General features: G+C 41.5%; 1 protein-coding gene across 3 annotated transcripts in view; it reads right to left on the minus strand.

Moving 5' to 3' along the window:
• Positions 1-892, minus strand: part of CCDC83 (coiled-coil domain containing 83) — a 53,275-nt gene extending 52,383 nt beyond the window's left edge. For all 3 annotated transcript variants that reach the window (XM_032852890.1, XM_032852891.1, XM_032852889.1), the window contains exon 1: positions 826-892. The gene's annotated coding sequence lies outside the window, so the exon portion shown is untranslated. The remainder of the gene's footprint in view (positions 1-825) is intronic.
• Positions 893-16,702: the final 15,810 nt, after the last annotated feature.

Below are 16,702 nucleotides of genomic sequence, written 5' to 3' on the forward strand. Positions count from 1 at the left end.
TAAGTGTCCTCTTCAGAAGGATGTTTGCAGCATCCAGCGCTAGGAGCGGAAGCCAGTCTGCGGACTGGGAGGGTGAGGAAGAGACCAGAAACAATACTCAGGGCACTCACGGAGTACCCAGGCAGGAGGGCTCTGTGCGGGGCCTGAGAAGGATGCAGGATGTGGGAGCCCTCACTCAAAAGGCATTCACAAAACTGGGAGTGCGGTGAGAAGAGCACTAAGCAGACCGAGACTTGAGTTGAGTCCCAGATCCTCCACTAGTGAGTTTTATAACCTCGAACATGCCGCTAAACCCCCTCTGACCCTGGGTTCTCTCCCATCTTTCCTGCCTCCTGTCAGGGTTACAAAGGAAGCTCAAACGCTTTGGGAATACTGTCGAGCCTAAAACTCCATACAAATGGAAGGATTCGTTTCCTGAGCATCTACTGTGTGCTAGAGGCTGTGAGCGCACCGCGAGAGTTACAAATCTGAATCAAATTTAGATCCTGCCCTCCAGGAACAGAAGATCTAGAAGAGAAATAAGCAACGCATCCGGGGGTTCTACTGCAAGGAGGAAAGAGAGATCAGTATTTTGATCAGATCAAAAGATCTCCTTCCCTTTCTACCTCCTGCGTGAACACGGGCGGGCCCATGAGAACCCCTCCTGGCGGTTTCCAACGGTCCAGGAGCAAGACTTGGTGGAGATCGCCAGGAGGACGCGACCCGGGGCCCATGTGGGCTCGGAGCCAGCTCCAGGGCTGGTGGTGTGGGGCGGAGATGTCAAATCTTAAGCGTCAGACTGGAAGAAGTCAGGGGTCGAGCGAGGAGTTCTGCCGGTCTCCCTACCTCCCCTTGACCGCTTCCAGGTGCGGGTGCACTGCAGTGGATTCGCTAGTAGCGCGAGCATCCGGCCGGCGGACCAGGCCCACCCACACCGCGGCCGCTGTTTCCTTCCGTTTCCAAGGCGACGCGCGCGCGAGGGCTTCCTCCTCCCGCCCCACCGCGCAGCCGCTACCCGCGGGCCAGGCGCGCCACCTGGTGGCCACAAAGGGGAAGAGTCCGGGCGAAGGGCCCGCGCCACCCCTGGCGCCGCGGAGATCCCCGGCCCTCCCGCCTTCTTCCTGAGCGATTTTCACCGCCACGGCTCACCCTGCTGCTTGCACAAAACGCACGCCCTTTCCCTGCCTCCCCCCAGTGGCAAACCCATAAGCAGTGAGTTGTGTGGAGACGTGACATCCGGCTCTGCGCTATGACCGTGAGACACACTTGGATCTGTGTGTCTGTTTCTTCCGTTTAAAGTGAGACAGCGAGGATACTCTGTCGATTTCCAGAAGCTCGCAGGATGGGGAAAGGGGGTGTGTGCGCATGCGCGGGTCCTGCCCGGCTCGGCCCTTCAGCCCCCGAGGCTTCGCTTCTCTCTTCTCTGTTTTAAGAGTTCCTTTGGGGGACGCCTGGGTGGCTCAGTTGGTTAAGCGGCTGCCTTCGGCTCAGGTCATGATCCCAGCGTCCTGGAATCGAGTCCCACATCGGGCTCCTTCTCCACAGGGAGCCTACTTCTCCCTCTGCCACTCTGTCTGCCTGTGCTCTCTCTCTCTGACAAATAAATAAACAAAATCTTAAAAAAAAAAAAAAAAAAAGGAGTTCCTTTGGGTTTGACTCTAAACAGAACTGCAACTCCCTGGACTAAGTGTTTATATGAAAACATCCAGCTCTGAAAGACCCTTGATCCTAGTTTGCTTCTCGCTTTATTTTTTGCTCCTAAACCTCAAGAAAACCAACACAGATTTTGATTCCATCTTTCCCCTTCTTTCTACTTTTTGCAGCTCTGTCCTAATTCGAGGGGAAAATATATCACAAGCCTACAACCTTTGAAGTTTCCCTTTTTTCTCCTGCATTTCCCCCTCATTCTCTGCCTCAAGACAATTTCTTACATCCTGGCAGCACCACTTAAGCTAGTAACACCCGAGTCAAATAGTTCTCTCTCTGTCGGGAACGGAAGTGAGGCCCTCGCTTGAACTGCCACTCTTTGTAAGTCACCTGTTTGGCATTCTTGAGTTTGATTAAAAAAGAATAGATTATCAGGTCGCCTGGGTGGCTCAGTTGGTTAAGCATCTGCCTTTGGCTCAGGTCATGATCCCAGGGTTCTGGGATGGAGTCCCATGTTGGGCTCCTCCTCTGGGAGTCTTCTCCTTCTCCCTCTGATTCTCCATGGCTTGTGCTCTGTGTGTGTGTGTGTCTTGCAAATAAATAAATAAAATATTTTTTAAATTAAAAAATTAAATATTAGAAATAGATTATCATATGTTTTCTAATTAGATCTGTGTTATATTAATAAACAAATTGAGAACTTCTTAAAAGAAAGGAATGGAAGCCATTAATACATATATTAGCTTTTGGTTGAGGGAGTTTTTCTCATCAGTAAAAAGCCATCCAAAAAAAAAAAAAACCCAGTTTGAGATAATTTATGTGTTCTACCTCATTTGAAACTTCCTTTATTCCATCAGTGTTATGTGTTTGTTAAATGCCTACAGTTTGCTGTGATCCACACATCTGATAAAGGATATTTAGGTACTTTAGTCTTTCCTAGAATAACAACAGTGGGATTGTGGGGTGAAATTATTAAATAGACTACAGATGCAGGAGGGGGAAAAAAGCTACCAACAAAAATTTTTAAGTGTGGGGATTATTTCTGTTAAATGGAAAAACAATTTTCTGATTATTCAGCACTTTGAAATCATTCCCAAATCATTTCCTATAAATCTTAGATCTGTTTCTCTTATGAGGGCCTGGGCCCTGGGTCAAAAATGTACTTTTACCCTATCATTTATCTCCCGTGCAGTTTTTCTTAAGGTATTTGCCAGTTAGTGGTTAAACAGTGAAGCCAGATAAGCACTTGCCAGGTTTCCGTATTTGACTTTGATTTTCTGTTAGCCTTGCCATGTTGAGTGATGTAGAAATACAGGCAGGAGAGGGGCGCCTGGGTGGCTCAGTCAGTTAAGATTCTGACTCTTGATTTTGTCTTGGGTCATGATCTCAGGGTCGTGAGATCCAGCCCGGCCCAGGCTCCACTCTGGGCGTGGAACCTACTTAAGATTTCTCTCTTCCTCTCCCTTTGCCCATCCCTGCCACCCCCACCCCATGCCCAAGAAATGCAGATAGAAGAATTTCTGTGGTAGAAAAAGCTAAATATGATTGTCTGATTTGGCAAAATGCCAAATAACCTGTTTGGTATGCACACTCAACATTTTATACTTTTTTCAAATTTTTTACCTGTTTTCGTTGAGGATCACTATTTCTGCAGACAGACCCTAAAGCAGTCAACTAAACGTAATAATATTTAATCTCAATAATTTTTAGAGAGAGACCTGAGCTAGTGATTAACCTGTTGACTTCATCAATTACTTCAAATTTCTAGTAAATCAGAAAGTTTACTGACAACAAAGTTGTTTTGAGGAACAGAAAAGCCCTGCTATGACTTCTTATCTAAAAACTTTGTTCCTGACAAATAGGAAAGAGTTAAATAGGTGTTTTGGGGGAGAAAAAAAGGCATGAAGTAAAATATTCTCTTGAGAGGGACAGTTTACATTACCTTTAAGCAGACGCTGTGACAGACTCATAGAGGGAATTCTGTTTTGATCTAACATCCATTGGCATGTTTCAATATTATAAAATGGGATTGTTTCCCACTTTATTTTTAAGGGCTACAACTTTTTCTTTTAGGCTGGAGACATGGTTCTGCTGTCTAGCCCATCTCTCCATCTCTCCATCTCTTGAAACCAAGTTTAACTTGAATGACCAGAACTCTGGCAAAAAGAAATCACATCACTTTTCCCCCCACATATCTCCTCCTCCTCCTAACTAATTTTTGAAATTACTTTTATGATCTCTTTGTTCTCCCTGAGGGAGAGGAGCCCAGAATGGTAACTGGAGCCAGAGTGTCATCTCCCAGAAGCCTGAGCCAGCACATAAGGACTGTGCCTGAGGGCGTTAGTATCTGACATCATGGGAGCAGTTCAATGCCAGGAGTTGCTACATGCTTTTGGAAGTTTTAAAATATGACTACATAGGAGAAACATACAGATCAATAGAACGTGACAAAAACATCCAGAAATAGATATGTAAAAACATACATACTTATATATTTATGTATATTTGACTGTCATATTTTATTTTATATGTATATACACACAGACATATATAGAGGATTTCTTCAGACAGAAGTGCCAAGATAAATAAATGAGGAAAGGATACTATTTTCAATCAATGCTACTGTAACTATTGCATATGCCTTGCAAAAATGAACCTTGACCTGATTATACACCTATAAAAAATTGACTCAAAGTTAATCATAGATCTGAACATAAAAGCTAAAACTATAACACTTCTAGAGTAAAACATAAGGGAAAATCATCATGATCTTGGGTAGGCAAAGATTTTTTTTTTATAGGACACCAAGAGCATGAATTTTTTCGAAAAGAAAATAATAGTTTGTACTTCATAAAAATCAAAAACTTCTGCTCTTTAGTTAGTTTTAAGAAGATTAAAGGCAAGCAATAGTTTGGGGGAAAATATTTCAGTATTTTAATTAGTATCCATAATTTATAAACAAATAAAGTTCAATCATGAGAAAATAAAACAACCAATTACAAATGCCCAAAGATTTAATAGACACTCCACAAAAGAAGACATATTAGTGGCCAATTGGTACATGAAAATACGCTCAACAACATTAGTCATCAGGGAAATGCAAATTAAGGCCCCAAGGAGTACTATTACACACCCATTAGAGGGGCTAAGCTTAAAAAGATTGACAATAACGTGTGTTAGCAAGAGTGGGGAGCAACGAGGACTTTCCTATATTGTTGCTGGGAAAGTAAGATGGCACAACCATTTTGGAAAACGATGGAGTGGTCTATTATAAAGTTAAACATATATCTCTTGTATGACCAACTCAGCAACCCCACTCTTAGATATTTGTTCAAGAGAGGTGAAAATGACTGTTCATAGACTCTTTATCATAATAATCCAAACCTGGAAACAACCCAATGTCCATCAAGAGCTGCCTGCTATAGCCGCACAGTAACAACCATTTAACAAAAAAGAAGAAATGAACTATCGATACATGGAACCAACAACATGATGGGTCTCAAAAGAATTTAGCTAACTGAAAAAGCTAAATGTGAAAAACTATACACTGTATCATATAAAATTCTAGAAGAGCCCAAAAGCAGATTAGTGGTTGCCAAGCACTGATAGGGAAAGGTGAGGGGCCTGACTGCAAGGAAGCAGAAGGAACTTTGGGAGGAAGGAAATGCTCTGTAACTTCGTGGCGGAAGTGGTTTTAGGGTACAGGCATTTTGTTAAAACTTGCCGAAGTACATACTTAAATGGGTGCATTTTATTGCATGCAAATTATACCCTAATAATTAGTTGAGTTTTTTAAAAAATAACTACAAATTCTTTGATACCCCTCCCATCAAGAGGTGGGGTCTCTCTTTCCTCCTCTTGAGTCTAGGTGGTCTTATGATTCTTGCAACCAGGAGAGAAGAGCAGAAATGACTGTACGTTGTTTCCAAGGCTAGGTCATTAAAAAGTCATGCAGCTTCTTCTGGGTTTTTTGGGGATACTTGTTCTGAGGGAAGCCAGCTTCCATGTAAAAAGTCCGTCTGCTTTGAGATAACCACGCCGGAGAGGCCAAATGTAGGCCCTATATTCATCTGTTCCAGCTAAGCCTACTTTCTACCCCAAAAAGTGCCTGCCATGTGAATGAAGCTATCTTGGATCTGCCCAACATGCCCACCCATCAGCTGAGTATTGTTGAGTTGTGTCACAGTTGATGCCACAAGGAACAAGAGATTGTCAATTACTACCCTGCGGAATCTGGGATATAGTTGTTTAAAGCTACTAAGTTTTGATAGTTATTAGTTATCCATTACTATATAACAAATCACTCCAAAATTTAGTGATTCAAGACAATAGCAATCACTTACTGTCTCACAGAATCTATGGATCAGGAAGTTTGGGAGCAAGTTGATTGGGAAGTTCTAACTTGGGGTATCTCCTGAGGTCAGATGTTGGGCAGATTCTCTCTCTGCCTGAAGGAGCTTTCAGTATAGGGGGAGTGAGGAGCAGACAAGTTAGTAGGCAGTCACAACCCAGTTGGATAACCTGGAGAATAGGGGTAAAAACCACTGGGAAGGGAAAACCTAACCCAATCTTGAGGGTCAGGGAAAGATTCCTAGAGGAACTGAGGTCTGAATTGCAACTTGACAATGAGTAGGCATTAGTCAGTTTGAAGCGTTGAAAGGGGCTGGAACAGAGGGATAGGCATGGACAAAGGCCTACAGGTAAAAATGAAAATGATGAGTTTCTTGTGGAGCTGAAAGAAATTTACTAATGTTTAGAGAACTAGGTCGCAGAGAGAGGAGAGTAGGAAACCAGTAGGCTAGAGAGAAACGAGCAGGGACAGATCATGATGGGTCTTCTGAATCATCTTTCATGACAAAAGTTCACTCTGGCTACAGTATAGAGGGGTTGGGAGAGGGCCAGGTGGGGACAGGGTCCAGAATGAACTCCACTGGTCACACTTTCCATCTTCTTCTGCCTACGGGCTTCTCACATAGGTTTAGTTTCTGTCCAGGAAATATGTCACTGCCTCTGCCTTTTGCAAGATTGCAATGGTTGGCAAAATGAATGACCTCATCTCCCTGGCTCAAGTTATCAGCTTGCCCAATCTCTGGAACTTTCTATGACTCAGGTGAGATGTCCACCCCCACACCAGGAAGTAGTCTGTGATACTCTGCCTCCAACAAACATCTTAAAGAATTAGAACATAGGGAGTGACACTACCTCACATCTGGAGAATGACGCAGTAGAGATTCCTACTTCCATCTTTTAAGAACTGTGTTTGTATAATTGTTTTCTGATTGAGTTTTGGTTTTTTTTTTTGACTGTGGTAAGAACACAACATGTGATCTACCCTCTCACAAAGTAAGTGTATATTGTTATTAACTATAGGCACTGTATTTAATAGTAGATCTCTACAACATTTATTTATTTATTTTATTTGTTTTGAACATATAATGATCTCTACAATTTATGCATCTGATGTAACTGAAACTTTGTACCTGTTCAGCATCAACTCCTCATTCTCCCTGCCCGAGCCCCTGGCAACCACCAATCTACCTTCTGCTTCTATGAGTTTGACTGTTTTAGACACCTCATATACATGGAATTATGCAGTATTTGTCCTTTTATGACTGGCTTATTTCTCTTATATAATGTCCTCCAGCCTCATCTGTATGGTGGCAAATGGCAGGATTTTCTTCTTTTTCTAAAACTAAATAATATCCATTGTATGAATATACCATGTTTTCTTTATCCATTTATCCATCAATGGACCTTAAGCTTTGCGTCAATATTGCGGTTATTGCAAATAATGCTGCAGTGAATGTGGGAGTGTAGATATCTCTTTGAGGTCCTGATTTCCGTTCTTTTGGATTAAATACTCCAAAATGGGACTGCTGGATCATACGACAATCCTGTTTTTTTTTTTTTAAATCTTTTGAAAAGCCTTAATACTGTTTTCCAAAATTTTTGTACACAATTCAACAGCTTTGTTGTCTATCAGAAATAAGGATTTAGAATAGACCGTGAGGAAATGTGCCATATAAATATAACACCAGAAAAGACTTTAATATAGATAGTACATGTTCAAAACCTAAATAATAATTTTTTTCAAGTTCTTGAAACTTTTGACTTAACAGACTGGATTGGAAAGGAAATACGATGTACCTGGAATAGAAAATATATAACATTGAATAATGTCAGTGTTAATATTTCCAAGTAAATGTATAAGTTTAATGAACATTTGCCAAAAAATATCTCTTTGCAGAAGGAAAAATAAGCAAGGCATTTTCAGGACTGTGTATCAGTATTAACTAATCCAAGATGATGTGCTATATATTTAAATAAAAAGAAATAAGGATGTTTTGGGTGTTGAGGAAATACGAAATATTTTACCTTTTGTTCATCACATTAGCTGAGAAAATGATAGCAAAAGACCACCTTCTATAATCCCATTTAAATGATATGTTCAAAAAAAGCAAATCTATAGAGACAGAAATTGAGAGAACACTTCCGTTGGGACTATACCACAAGAAGATCATCAGGAGGGGGACCACTTGGAAAGAGAGTTGTCCAAATGAGGGACTTTGGGAATTGCTCATTGTGGAGTCCAGTGAGACTAAGACACACAGGATATGGTCTGTGCTTTGAGGATGCTTAGTTAACAAAAATTTGGACTTCTCTGAAGCAGCTGACCAGCTGTGAACTTGGATACATGACTTCTCCTTTCTGTACCTCAATTTCCTCATCTGTAAATGGAGGTAATATTGCATACCTCTTGGAACTATTCTGACGAATAAACACTTGGTCCAATTCCTGGCAAAGAGTAGGTTCTTGGTAAATATTAATTCTCCTTCATACTCCTTCTAAAATATTATTTTGAGAGTAGGAAAATGTGGACCTATTCTGGTCACATTTCCCATGTGGCTGGAGAGGGCTTGCTAAACTCAGTATCTATATCTGGTGGGACCCAAGTATGTGTCTCTGACCTAGGTTCAAACCTATATACTCAACTGCCTACTCAGCATCAATTAGATGTCTCACAGGTACATCAGGCCCACAACTCATTCTCTCCCACCCCTCCAGCTTCCTGATCCTCAAGGCTGTGATCCATATTCAGTAAATAGCACCAACATCCACCACCCTGTTAAAGCCCAAAGACCTGGGATTGTTCTTGAGTCTCTCTTTTTCCTCAAATCCCAGACGTAATCAATTGTCAAGTTCTGTCAGTCTATCTAGAGGTTTGGTACATAGAACCCATTCATTAATTTTCATCCAAAAATATTTGTTGAGCAGTGACTACAGGCAAGACCGGCACCATGTCTGTCTCTGTCTTTACTGCCTCCTCCTTAGCACAGATCAGTCTTCTCCTGATGTGACTGAAGAAATAGCTTCCCAGTAGTTGCCCTGAATCAGCATTTTACTTCTTTGAATCCTTTCTCCACATGGACTCATTCCTTTGCTTAAGACCTTAAGCGCTTTTCCACCGAGCCCTTAGGAAAGAGCTCCTGACAGAGCTGGTAAGGCTCTCTAACATCCAGACTCTCCGGACACAAGTCAGGTCCCTGTTATGGGCTCCAGTCATTGGCGGGGTTCCCTGAGATTGGGATTTGAAGTACAAGTGGTTTATTTGGGAGGTAGTCTCAGGAACCTGTGGTAGGAAGATGGAGACATGAGGAAGGAAGAAAAAGAAGCCCATTGGGAGTGCCTTAGTGAATGGGCTACTGGGAGATGCTACTGGGAGATACGTAACACGTTTAGTCTCAGTGGGGAACTCTGGAAGACAGTATATGCCATACCCTGATTTGTGTTTCCCCAAAATTCATATGTTGAAGCCTAACCCTCAATATGACTTGGAGATAGGGATAATGAGGAGGTCACTAAAAGTTAAGGAGGCCCTATAATGAGATCATAAGGGTGGGCCTTGATACTGTAGGGTTTGTGTATTTATAAGAATTCTTTCTTTCTCTCTCTGAGTGAGCACATATAGAAGAGTCATGTGAGTGCACAGTGATGTGGTGGCTGCCCACAAGCCGGGAACAGAGGCTTCACCAGAAACTACCATACTGGCATCCTGATCTCAGCCATCCAACCTCCAGAACTGTGAGAAAATACATTTCTGTTGTTTAAGTCACTCAATGGATGGCATTTTGTTATGGCAGCCCAGGCTAAGATGGCGGAGAACACCCCCCCAGAGCTGTCCCACCCACAAGGTGAGGAAGCTGGGTGTTTAATTCTCCATTCTCCCCACAGCTGGTTGAGCACTGTTCCTGAGGGCGTTGTTGATTCCTCAGCACTGTTGGCCTGCACCATGCGGGGGCTGAGCATGCTCCTGCCTGCTGTGGGCCAGAAAAGTCTTCACTCAGCCTGACAGTCTCTTGCAGGAAGAAGCCTTCGGCTTGCCTGGTGAGCGCTGAGGGGATGTGAGCAGGGCGGTGGTGTCCACCACAGCTCCCTCTTTACCTTCCTTCTGTAGCTTTGCTTACTTTCGTAATGACTCATTCAGCTAACGTGTTAGCTCTGTAAGGTTATAGACAATATCTCCGCTTCACCAATAAGCTGCCAATGCCCACCACAGAGCCTGACGTGTAAGAGGTGCTCAAGAGATATTTAATGAATGTTTGGATAAATGAATAAGTGGTGATTCTTTTCAGAAAGTAACCCAGGTATGTCATGCTCTGTATTGGAGAAATAAGCGACACGTGTAGTGTAAAACCTCTAAGTTATAACAACACCTAAATCTCCACATTCACAGAAATCATTGAAATTTCTTTACACTAGCTGATTAAAAGCCTTACTAGGCTTTCTAAATAAAGCGTAAGGTGTAAATTTATCCCTTTGCAACAAATACAGTCCTAACACCAGGTTTCTAGACCCAGGCCATTCCACATGTTGTGCTGGAGTCGGGAAAGGTAAAACAGACCCAGCCCAACCTGGGCGACAGCAGCTGGGCTCAGCCCCGTGACTGTCTGGAGATGGCTCCCAGCTGCCCACAGTAGGAAGCAAACAGGTGGAGCCTGTGAAGATGAAGGTGGCATCAGGGAACATAGACCTTATCTTGTGAGCCCTGGGGAGCTGTGGAAGGTTTCCCAGCACAAATGCAGGACTTCAGAATGGTTAATTAACAGTCATATTTAGGTGGGAATGGAACGGGGAGAGACTGGAAGCTGGGAGACCAGGTGGGAGGGAGAAGCCCTGAGACAACACGGCTGACAGAAACTTGTGGTCTGTGTGACACTTTTCTCTCAGTGGTCAGTGGCCTGGGTGGAGACAGAGGAATTGCTGCTGGGAATGAATTAAAGTATAAATAGTATGCAAATGTAGTTTAGGTTTTACTCTAACTCCCTTATAAGCTCTCTTCTGTTACCTTATCTTTGAAGTTATTTTCTAAGACACCAAAGGGATATTTGTTAAAAAAAAAAAAAAAGTCAGAAGCCATCACAAATGTCCCTGTAAGTTATCAACAACGCAAGTTCTCACAGCTGTGTAACTTGAAGAGGGAGGTTAAAGGGCATTAAGTTTTGTGCGTTCGTGGGATGATGCTTGAATGTTGTGTGCATACAGCAAACGACTTTCTCTGAAACGAGGAAACTGTGTGTTTCCCTTAAGTCTTTGCTTAAGTTTAAAATATTCCTTTTCACATGTTCTGTATCTTGACGGTAGTGGTGATTATATGATGATATTCATTTATCAAAACTTCTCCATGCTTAGCGAAATAAGTCAATCGGAGAAAGACAACTATCATATGATCTCCCTGATATGAGGGAGAGGAGATGCAACATGGGGGGTTAAGGGGGTAGGAGAAGAGTAAATGAAGCAAGATGGGATTGGGAGGGAGATAAACCATAAGTGACTCTTAATCTCACAAAACAAACTGAGGGTTGCTGGGGGGAGGGGGGTTGGGGGTGATGGGGTTATTATGGACATTGGGGAGGGTATGTGCTATGATGAGTGTGGGGAAGTGTGTAAACCTGGAGATTCACAGACCTGTACCCCTGGGGAAAAAAATATATGTTTATAAAAAATAAAATTAAAAAAAAAAACCACAAAAACAAAACAAAACTTCTCAAACCCTGCATTTAAAACTGGTTACTTTAATGCCTCAAGAAAGCTGATTTTTAAAAATTGAATAAAGGTCCAATCTATCCAGAGAGGAATCCGGACAAAGAAGAATGCATATATGTGATTGCACTTAGAGAAAACTGTCAAAAATGCAAACTAATCCATAGTGACAAAGCAGACCAGTGGTTGCTTCATTGAGGGTGGGGTTCTGTGGAGCTCATAGTGCTATATATACACACATACGTGGCACAATGAGGTCGAGAGACTTCCAATTAAATACAGCTGAGTTTATCTCTTCCTACGGAAACATCACTAAATAGGGAGAGAGGGGGTGGTGTAGGGTTGGAGGGACTTTAAGTCTACAAATACTGAGAAAATTGGAAAGGAGATGTGAAAAAATGACAAATTTCAGGAAAAAATTTTGAAAGGTGGAAAATGAGTGGAGGAGCAAAATGTGAGTTCGAGCCGAGGTGGCTGCTACTGAGAGTCCTAGAGGATGCAGGACTTGGGGTGATACTGGGTACACAGAAGGTAAGTGAGGTGCAGGGATTGGTTGAAGTTTTTATGTATATATTCAAGCCAAAGGTTTTCTTCCCCATTCTTTGAAGTCTTTGGAGCTACCTTCCACAGGCAGCCAGGAAGTGTGTTCCTTGGAGATAATGAGCAAGAGAGACCCTGTCAGACTCAGGGACATGAGATATATACAAATGAAGTGGGGTCGGGTTAATGGTAGGAGACTGAAACATGCTGATTATAAACAGTGGGATCCCCAGACTTCTTTCTTAGATCTCCTCCCACCAAGACCCTTCTTCCAGGCATATGTCCCCTGGGCAGGAGACTGGAGGCTGCTTCCCTAAAGACAAAACACCTCCACATACTGACATTTGAAGGATCCAGTAGGGGAAAACACTAAAGGAAATTCCAGCTGACAGCTGTGCCATAAGCCTAGAACATATTTAGCCCAGATAGAGCAAGAGAACTTGAGATTTTTGAGGGAGAGATTGCCAGGAAAAAAAAAAAAAAAAAAAGGAGCAGAGAGATTATTTGATATGTTTTAGTGTCTGGAAAATAATAACAATAGGTGTTTGACAAGTCCAATCAAGCATTTGAATAGATTCCTAGGAAACTTTGCAACTGAAAATAACAAAATGATTGTTAACTCCTAGAAAAACAAAAAGTTGTTCAAGAAAGGAAACATAATCATAGTAATTGCCTGCCTCATCAGTATAATATTTGCATGCTTTTTTATTATATAAAAAGGGACTGATGATTTAACCCGAAGTTGGAAGGATGGGGGGAGAGTAAGTAAGGTCAGAAGTCGTAAGAGAGAGCGCCTGGGTGGCTCAGTAGGTTTGGCCTCTGCCTTCGGCTCAGGTCATGATCTTGGGGTCCTAGGATCGAGGCCCACATCAGGCTCTCTGCTCAGTGGGGAGCCTGCTTCCCCCTCTCACTCTCTGCCTGCCTTTCTACTTACTTGTGATCTTTCTCTCTCTGTTAAATAAATAAGTAAAATCTTAAAAAAAAAAAACTCGTAAGAGAACTAAATTCTCACTGACTTGAACAAGAAATTGATTTATGTTAAAAGTGTTATTTCACATTAGTGAGAGAGAAAAATCTATTTAATAAAGCATCAGAATTTCCAAATGTAATCTGTTAAAAATAATATTAAAAATTATATGTATTAATATAAAATCCAGATTAAAATGAATTGATAAACATTAAAAAATAAGGTTTCTTAAAGTAAGTTTGGAGTAGGAAGCAGGAGGCAAACTGCAAAAGCCATAAAGGCAAATGATGGACAGATTTGATCTTGAAACAACAAAGAATATAGATGTGAGTGACAAGGATCACCACAAATTAAGTTAAACAGAAGCAACAAACCTGGAAGAAAATAGGCACAACATATTTAAGAGAGAAAGGATTAATGCTGTCTATCTACATATATAATTTCTAGTAGTTCTCTGTTCTTTTTCTGAATCTATTTGATTAGTCAGTTCGTAAATACCTTTTTTGTTTTGTTTTCAGAGGTAGAATTTAGTGATTCATTAGTTGTATATAATGCCCAGTGCTCATTCCATCATGTGCTGTCCTTAATGCCCATCACCTAATTATCCCATTCCCCCACTCCCTCCCCTCCAGCAACCCTGTTTGTATCCTAGGGTTAAGAGTCTCTTAGGGTTTGTCTCCCTCTCTGATTTCATCATACTTTATTTTTCCCTCCCTTCCCTGATGATCCTCTGTTTTGTTTCTCAAATTCCAGATATGAATGAAATCATATGTAAAATATCTTGCTTCTTAATTATACTTTTGATGTTCTCATTTCTTTTTTGTTGTTGTTGATAAAGATTTTATTTATTTATCTGACAGAGAGAGGGAGAGACAGCAAGAGAGGGAACACAAGTTTGGGGAGTGGGAGAGGGAGAAGCAGGCTTCACGGCAAGCAGGGAGCCCAATGCAGGACTCGATCCCAGGACCCTGAGATCATGACCTGAGCCAAAGGCAGATGCTTAATGACTGAGCCACCCAGGTACCCAATGTTCTTATTTCTTTAAATATAGCAAAGGAACTTATTTTATATTCTGAATCTGATAGTTCTAACCCTACCTGCTGTCTCTGCAATTCTGACTCTGGTACACTTCATTGTTTCTGCCGGTGCCCACTCATGGAAGCTTGTTTCATGTCCATGGGGTTTTGATTGTGAGTTCATGTTCATTGAAACCTTATATGGGTGAACTTTTTATTTTTTTTATTTTTTTAAAGATTTTATTTATTTATTTGACAGAGATCACAAATAGGCGTAGAGGCAGGCAGAGAGAGAGAGAGAGAGAGGATGACGCAGGCTCCCTGCTAAGCAGAGAGCCCAATGCGGGGCTCAATCCCAGGACCCTGGGATCATGACCTGAGCTAAAGGCAGAGGCTTTAACCCACTGAGCCACCCAGGTGCCCCTGGGTGAACTTTTTAAAAGATGGTTTAGGGGCGCCTGGGTGGCTCAGTGGGTTAGGCCTCTGCCTGCAGCTCGGGTCATGATCCCAGGGTCCTGGGATTGAGCCCCGCATCGGTCTCTCTGCTCGGCAGGGAGTCTGCTTCCCCCTCTCTCTCTCTCTGCCTGCCTCTCTGCCTACTTGTGATCTCTGTCTGTCAAATAAATAAATAAAATATTAAAAAAAAAAGATGGTTTAAAGGTGTGTGTGTGTTTTTTTCCCTGGAAGTTTGCTTTTACTAACCTAAATGCCCCAGAGCATTAAGTAACCCTGAGCCACTTTGAAAAATATTTAGATATGATGAGGTGTTCTTGTGCTACACAGGCAAGTAGGTTCTGGTTCAACCTGAGGGTTGAGCTCGCAGTTGCCTCAAGGATTACTCCTGCAAATCTGATCATGTCACTTCCCCTGCTTAAAAAACCATAGATCCACTCATTTCCCGAGTCTTAGCTTAAACATTATTTCCTTATGATTGCCTCCTCTAACTGCCTGCCCCCAAACTAGATCAAGACCCCAGTTCATGTTCTTACAGCACCTTCTACTTTTCTCCATAAGCATTCATAACAATTGTAATTGATTATTTGTGTAATATTTCAATGAAATAGTAAATTTCTTCATCGTTGGCTTTAACTATGATGTTGGGAACCATACCAATCACCTTTACTGTTGTATCTTCAGCATCTAACTTAGGGTCTCGTGTGTATTTGTTGAATAAATAAAAAAATAAACAAATGAACAGTTTGGGAATATTACATAGTGGAGCAAATCTAGTTCCCAGCTCCATCATGTTCTAACCCTAAAACATCTCTAAGTTTCAGTTGCTCAACGGTAAAATAGAATTGATAACACTTACCTCGTGGGATTGTTGTACATGTTACAAATGGTATATCTAAAGAACTACAAAATGGCCCTTGGCAATGATAGATACTCATTAAGTGGTAGCTTTTATTATTATTTGCCAGCTATTCCTAAGTTCTAGGGAATTCTGCCAATCCGTTATTTTCAGCATACTCATATAGCCACTTCAAATAAGGAGTAATGTAGAGAACTTTTAGCCCACAATGAATCACTGCATCAATATGATAATTAATGGGTTATTCAATGGGAATATCCAATGGGAATTTGGATTTCAAAATAATATACTTAAAACTCAATAATATTGCTTTCAAAAGTAAGTCAGCATGATGGTTTCATGGGTGCATATATATGTCAAAATGTATTAAGTTGTACACTTTTTTAAAAATACATTATTTATTTAGAGAGAGACCACATAAACAGGGAGAGAGGCAGAGGGAGAGGGAGAAGCAGGCTCCCCGCTGAGCAGGGAGCTGGATGCGGGGCTGATCCCAGGACCCTGAGATCATGACCTGAACCAAAGGCAGACTTAACCGACTGAGCCACCCAGGTTTCCCCTAAGTTGTACACTTTAGATATGTCAATTATCCCACAATAGGACTATTTTTTAAATAAAAAAATTAAGCCATCACCAATGAGTGGAATGAAATGCATGTAATAGCTCTATTATTTAGGATGGAGTTTGATTCATTTCACTGTTTTTTTAGCCAAGGATCTGTCTTTTTTTTTTTTAACTAAATTTAAGGACAACTTAATTGTTTCTCACATAGTCCTTTTTTTTTTTCATTGAGAGTTCCATTACAGTTTGACAAAGGTCAATGCCATCATTGCTGCAATTCCACGCCTCAAATGTAAGTATTTGCTGAAGGTTAATTTTGCTTTAACCATAGAAAAGGAAAATAACATCCATTTCAGAATGAACTGTTTTTAAAATATTTATATATATAGCAATGCCCTGAAAAATATGCATAATGCCACTTTTTTTTTTAAAGCTGGCATTCTTCACAGATCTGACTGATGAACGTGGGACTCTTTCTGAAGAGTAACTACTTCAGTATACAGTTAATGAAGGGTGAGCGTCCACACATTCAACTGTGTATTTCTGTTCCTGCTAAGACAGCGAAAGTAGGTATATCATTTGCTTATTAACACCTATCTAGTACAACCTAACTTTGTGTCATTGGTGTTATTGAAAGAC

This window comes from Lontra canadensis, unplaced genomic scaffold (assembly GCF_010015895.1).
Source record: "Lontra canadensis isolate GAN:19392208 unplaced genomic scaffold, GSC_riverotter_1.0 scaffold7, whole genome shotgun sequence".
Taxonomy (NCBI): Eukaryota; Metazoa; Chordata; class Mammalia; order Carnivora; family Mustelidae; genus Lontra; species Lontra canadensis.